The sequence below is a fragment of the Bombus pascuorum genome, chromosome 2, assembly GCF_905332965.1.
Source record: "Bombus pascuorum chromosome 2, iyBomPasc1.1, whole genome shotgun sequence".
NCBI classification, from domain to species: domain Eukaryota; kingdom Metazoa; phylum Arthropoda; class Insecta; order Hymenoptera; family Apidae; genus Bombus; species Bombus pascuorum.
The window spans coordinates 12,828,281-12,835,194 of record NC_083489.1 but is presented as its reverse complement, the minus strand read 5'-3'; positions in this window follow the sequence as shown (position 1 = coordinate 12,835,194).

Below are 6,914 nucleotides of genomic sequence, written 5' to 3'. Positions count from 1 at the left end.
AACGTAACAGCCGTAACTAGTACCATTGCCAACGAAAGCTATCGTGGAAAGTAAAAGCGGATGAGCCACTTTTCGCGCGTCACGAGCCCGTGGCTGCAACCTGGCTGCTGACTAACCAAGGAAAGACAAAGAGAGCTACGGCTCTACGAGTAGCGTAATAACCTACTAACTATCCGACCGTGGTGGAAAGAGAAGGAAAGAACTTTCGCCCATTCATCGGTCTACCGTCTACCAACGTCTCCGCGGCTCTTGAACCGACACTGCTGGATTACTATTAAGGCCTAATGTACCGTCTTCTACATGCGATATAAATACACGGCTAGGCGCGAACACGAGCCGCATCCAGCCGAGGTGGCTGCAGGAATTGGCACGTGCGGATATGCGTTTACGTGCTCGTTCCGCCGCGCATGCGCACGTTGCACACGCCACCGTCGACGAATGCCTCCGCGTGCTGCTCCACTGACGTGCTGTTTTCCGGCAGTGACACGTTTTGTTTATTATCCACGTTTTATTGGTTAGGTTTTCATATTTAATGACAAATTTTAGATCTTTTTCTGCCTTGGAAGTTTACTCATCTTTGGTACTATTAGTGCATACCTTGTACTCCAGCGATCGTTTCAACAATGCTGCTATGTCTTCGTATTAAGATGGAAAATGGTGCATCGCAATGATGGCTATCGGATATTGTTATTTGTTGATCTTTTTGACAATTGTACGCCTAATTAACGATTAATAAGGAAACTAGTATTACTTGTATCATCGTGTTACCTTTTAGTCACGTGACTCTGTTATGGATAACGGTTCTCGCGCATGGAGATAGATACGTCAAATTCTAGGCACAGACGCGTGTATACGTTCTCACTGGTCTGCCTCACCCAACACTGTCTGGCTCGGACAGAGATTATTTTCTCCGGGAAATTACCGGTCATTACAGTCACTGATCATTATTATTGGCCTTACTTCTCGAACACCCGCTCTCGTGTACTCGATTCGCTTTCCAACCTTGAGCGTTATCCCGTTTGCGACCGATACATACTCCTACGGGAGAGGAAGATCTCGTTCGTGCGTTCAGCCTCTGCTTTCGCCGCAATGGCACGCTCGTTCCGCGTGGATCGCCAATTTTTAATCATACCGAGCGATTTTTCGGTCAAGGTCGCTGATGTCCTTGGCTTTTCTTAATCGTGATCAATGATAAAAAAAAGAGACCAGCGCCGGGTTGCAGCTCAAGGTGTGCACAATCAATGCCCGATGTGGCGGACAGATACATAAATTGCGTGCACGGTAACTCGCGAACCAAACTCGCAATGGACTAAATACATAAATATGATTCGCTTGTTAACGAAGCATAATAAACGGCAATGAATACCTTTATCGTCCAGCGAAGAACGCGAACTTTCACATTTCATCGTCGCGTCGTTGGCGTTTGAACAATCGTGTCTTTGTAAGGTTGTCGCGTGCACGTGTTGGTACAGTCGAACCTCGCCAACTCGAATCTCAAGGGAAGAACTAGAATGCTCGAGTTATGGAGATTTCGTCTTATTTTTTCCAGTTCGCAGTTTCTCGAGTAGGAAAGATTTAACAAACTAGATTCACGTAAAAGATTTTGTAACAGAGTTAATATTTTCCAAATGGAAGAGCATACAGGAAAGAATATGATAGGTGGCTTTTTGTTGATTTTCTGGCATAATGGCTACAAAAAAGTATGTTAATATAAAGTAATTAAGGAAGAGTTAATTATTATATAATATTAATAAGGGATAATTGGCAATATTAATGTGACATTTATGTTAATTAATTTATGATTATTAATATCAGTCTACAGATATATAATTAACAAGCGACAGAAATTTATTTAATGTCCAAAAATATGTAAAATACTAGTTTACAGTGTGATCGGTCATCTTAAGCAATATATTAAGCGTTAAAAATAGCCTCACTGAATATTAAGCTTATTTATATAGATAATTAACAATTTGTAGTAATTATGATAATATCGAATCTCGTTACTCGAATGCTAATGAAATTTCAAAATGTTACGTATAAGATATAATAATATATACACATGAGAGGCTCCTACAAATGTACGAATATTTTTTAGAGCATCTGCAACGAGCAAAGCGTGTGCCTTTAACGTGATGGTAGAATACACAAATTTTAGGAACCAGGATTCGGATCGTTCAAAACGATCGACCCTCCAGCAACGATATTATAGTAAAATATTCGTAACTTGCTCGTAAGACAGACAGCTCATTGAATAAGAGAAACCTTGTGTGAAATTATTTTAAGCTTCGTTTAAGTATGAGAATATTTGATGAACATTAGGACAACGACGAATAACGCTCGAATATTTAAGCCTTATCGAATAATTAGCGAATATTATTTAGCCTAATGACAGAAACAAAAATGCCTATAATAATAATAATAATTTTGATCTACTGCCGTTATCTGCTAACCATTCTCGCGATAACTCGACGAGAATATTTTTAAAGTATCAACCAGCTAGATACGTATGTATTTACTTATTATCGTGCACGATTCGATAAAAACTTTCATTACACCATAGCGAAGAAGAAACGGATGGAATACGTTATCTGAGAGCGTTACGTATGCGTATAAACGACGGAAGAGATCGGTCACATGGATCGTGTATATTATTTTATTATCTTCGTTCCAAGTATAGAAGCTCTGAAATCTTTTATGACGCTAGCCTAGGAACTAAGCGAAAATATCATCTTTACTATATCCTTACTATATAGATCGAAAAAGCTTTCCTTAATCCTGCTGAGTACTTTGGACCATTTTCCATCGAGTCGCATTTTTCTATTGTTAAAAGGAATCGCTACTGATATGTATGATTCCTTGTTTCAATTTTATGGTAAAGGTAAAGGTTCTTATTCGGTCGTAACGAAAGCAAAGCTTGGCCAAAAAGTAATTACGCTGTATCAGATAGAAATTGAAACGAACGTTACAAAAGACATGTCTCTGTACTTTTAACGAGGTATAATTATTTGACACTCGAGCGGGAATAACGAAGGACGTAAATCTTAGGTATTATCCAGCGCATCAACCCCGTTCATGTTCGTTTTTAAAATTTTCTGCTGACTCTTCATCTCGAGCTCTGTGTCGCTTCTCGGAGAAACAAGCAAGCGTCGAAACGGGCGGAAGTTTTTTTCTACAGTAACTGTTTTTCTCTCGGTTGTTCTTCACGGATGAGCTGGGCTGAATTTTCGGGGGCGTCAAGCATCACGGACCAGGAATTTCAGCTTTACTGCTGCCCGTCTATTTCTAGAAGGTACTCCTAAAGGAAAATTTTACGGAAAGTAGTGGAAAGTACACGTGACAGTTACAGCGACCTATTGGTGAAAGAGAAACGCACTCTTGCGCCAGAGACGATTGTTGTCGGGACACTGGGTTACTGAAGAGCCCTCCTGTAGCGAATTGCATGCAATAATTTTGAACACTATCTCCAAATATTTACGTCTATCCTTAATTTATGAACTGACAATCCTGGTGCGAAATCGGGCACATGCACGACAACTCTTCAAGACACTACATTCTGACGAAGATGTGTCCAGGTAGTCGAAGATGTCCCTGTAATTTAGTTTCCTTTTAGAAAGTCGCAGTTACCTTTTTCTGTCGTTTTCTTATCTGCCATAAGATGAATTTAAAGGAACCTTTGTTTTACGTTTATTAGCTATCTATATTATTGGTTTATGTCAGGATGACAATAAGTGAGAAATTGAAGTGCACAAGAAGAATAAAGTTTCTACATATGACGAGAACGTGTAAGGGAAAGCATTGAGTTATTGAACAGAGCAATAAGTTTTATTTCAACTAAAGATTGCTTTATCCGATAGTTATGACGTAGCGAAACGTAAAGCAATTTAGCTTAGAAGACAACAGAAAGACAGTAAATCTAACGACGACAGTTTTAACTGACTTTTACTAATTTCTCCTTTCATTTATTCTGCTATAATACAAAAGTCGTTGCTCCAACATTTTTTATATTTCGATTTTTATATTTTATATCTTTTATAATTCTCGTATTTTGCATAAATTTCCCAATTATTAATAGCTACAACTAACCCTCGGAGAAGAAGTTGACAGCTGTCCGCACCCCATCTAACGTTAATCAAATTTATTTGAAACCAAACAATGGTTTGATGTCCAGCGTAGAAACGTATTGGAAGAACGATATTTTTTGACCCTTTTTCTCCCCCATTTCTACGTCATTTATCTCGTAAAAGAAAGTCACAGTACAAACGGAAGTACGGTGATCGAGCACGTCTCATGGACGTTGTTAGTCGAACGGGATAATTTTCCATGGCAACGAAACTGTGCCGAATCTCCTCGCGTTTTTTACCCGGATTCGTTAGTTCACGGCTCGAGGTCCATTTCGCATTCCATCGTGTGTCCCAGTTGCAAGGTAATAAAAATGGGAGACGACAAGCACCGAGAGGGTCGTCTGGGGTATATACATGGCCACACACAGATAAGATGCATACGTGTTGCGCGAGGGGGTACATCCTTGCAACTTGCACACAGAAACTGGTCTACGCGTCCTTTGCCGTAGAACGCGATGGTGTGCACGCGCGCACGCGCATCTTCGTTACCGCGATAGGCGTGTGTGTGTTTCATACGTACATATGTTCGTGTAATACGTTGCAAGACACATGCAAGAAAGATCATGCATTTACACAGGATCGTGTGTAGCGACGTGTCTATGTGTACGTGTGTGTGCTCTAGCGTCGTGTGTGGGTACATGCGCATACACGTTAATGCACACACAGTTATACGTGGTCTCGCGATATCCCATGTGGGTAAGTGTGTCAAGGACGTGCGAACTGGCCTGCAAAACGTCAGTTCGCGTTTCGTAGATGAAACAATCTCTCTCTCTCTCTCTCTCTCACTCTCTCTTTCCCTAAGTTTCTCTTATTCGATTTGTTTTGTTTTTTTTCCTGGTTACAGAGAATCAAATTTTATTGCAAAATGTTGGTCGTAAGAACGAAGATGCGAGAAGGAGAGCTCGCGGATAAAAAAAATGTTGTTTGGACCGCGCGATTTCGCGAAACGAGAACGACAAGGAATACGAAGGTTCCGTTCGAAGGATATCGAAAATATCGCCACCCACCTGCTCGATGATTTAAGATCCTTCGCGCGACCTTACGCGTCGACGTCGAGGATCCCCGCGAAAGTAATATCGAAACTTCACGAACTCGTTCCAGGAATGAAAATTTCATAGCCACGTCCTTGTTATGGCGACCGCGTCGCCCTAAACGAATTCGACGGTTTCGGTCGTATGACAAAAATATATTACAATCTCTCTTTTTCTTTCTTACGTACGTGCCTGTGTATGCAAACCTGTATGTATAAGGATATACGTGTACGTGTACAACACAGCACAATGAGTTAGATTTTACTTTTAGTTTCGAAAATGGGATTGCGGAGTGGGGCGGTCCTTGGCACACTTCACACACCGAGGCACGTTGCTCACGGAGTAAGAGCCGAGGGAAAGAGAGAGAAAGATCACACCAGCTCATATTCTTTGCGACGAATATTACGAGTTACAGATACCATACCTGCATAGTTAATATCGAGATGGTAATCGTTAGAAGACGATGTGGATAGTTCTATTTCTTCTTCTTTTTTTTTCCCCCGACAGAGAGATAGGTTGACCTTAATATGCTTATTAACATTCTATCTTCACAACCTGATACTGTTCGATCTATTAAAGGAAGATTACTTCCACTGTTTGTCTGAATACGATCATGAAATAATCCGACGGAAATAAATCATATATTCTATATGTATATGTACACAGCGTATCCTTCTGCTTCGAGTGTAACGTTACGCAAAGACATTAGCCTTAAAAAAAGCAGACAATTGTTTTTGAATTACTTTTAATCGAATGTTATCGATAACAAAATATTTTATCCATAAAATCTATCAGCAAGAAGAATGATACTGCTCCTCTTATATTAGTTCCATCTTCCACTTGGTTCGAGATACGATCTTCTTAGAACCCAAACTGATCGACTTTGCTTTTTATTAATTTCTTAAGCTCCTATATCCGTGCATAATTAATATTCAGTTCTCGAGAAACGGATATCATCCTAGTTGCGTAAGAAAGTAAGAAATAACGGTAAACTGCGAGGTAAATTGTTTTGTAACATCATCATCTTCCTGCACCTTTCAATTTATGAAGATGATCGATATGGTCTCCGAATGGATCATTGAAGTCTTTACGAAATAATAAGTAAATATTTCAAAGTGAACGAAGAGGAACAAAGATGATACAAAGAAGGTGGATAAAACTTTGTTCTTTTTCGATTGACATATCCAGTTTACGATTTTAAAAATATCCTGAAACATCATCGCGTCGTATTATTAGCATAGACACGATACGATTATAAATATAAAATCGAATATTTTCCAAACGACACAGAAATATACATCTGACATTTTTCGAATCCTTTCTTGTATGTCCGTGTATTCGAAAATTGTGACGCGTTTCCCGTACTTGAGTCAAAGGAAGAAATGTATCGCACAGCGGGTAAACGTAATTGCTACAAAAGCGTGGAACCACACGTCTATCAGTGGTTAAATTACTTCCGATAGCCAAGAACGCGATAGCAATTCCGCGTGCATTCTCGCGCTACCTACTCGTCTACTCGAGTAGGGCGTTTAAAGGATCAGCGTGATGCTAATTGACCCAGAAATAGCATAATGCCGATAATGGTCGCATAATTTCAGCTTATACGGGTAAAGGACTCGCACTTTTTCAGCCTTGTCATAGCACGTAGTCGTTCTCGTGCTTGTTCGTCCATCTGTGTACCCAGTAACTTTATATTACAAATCGACCAAGCTACCACACAACCTACCAGTTCGTAACGTAACTCTCTCTCTCTCTCTCT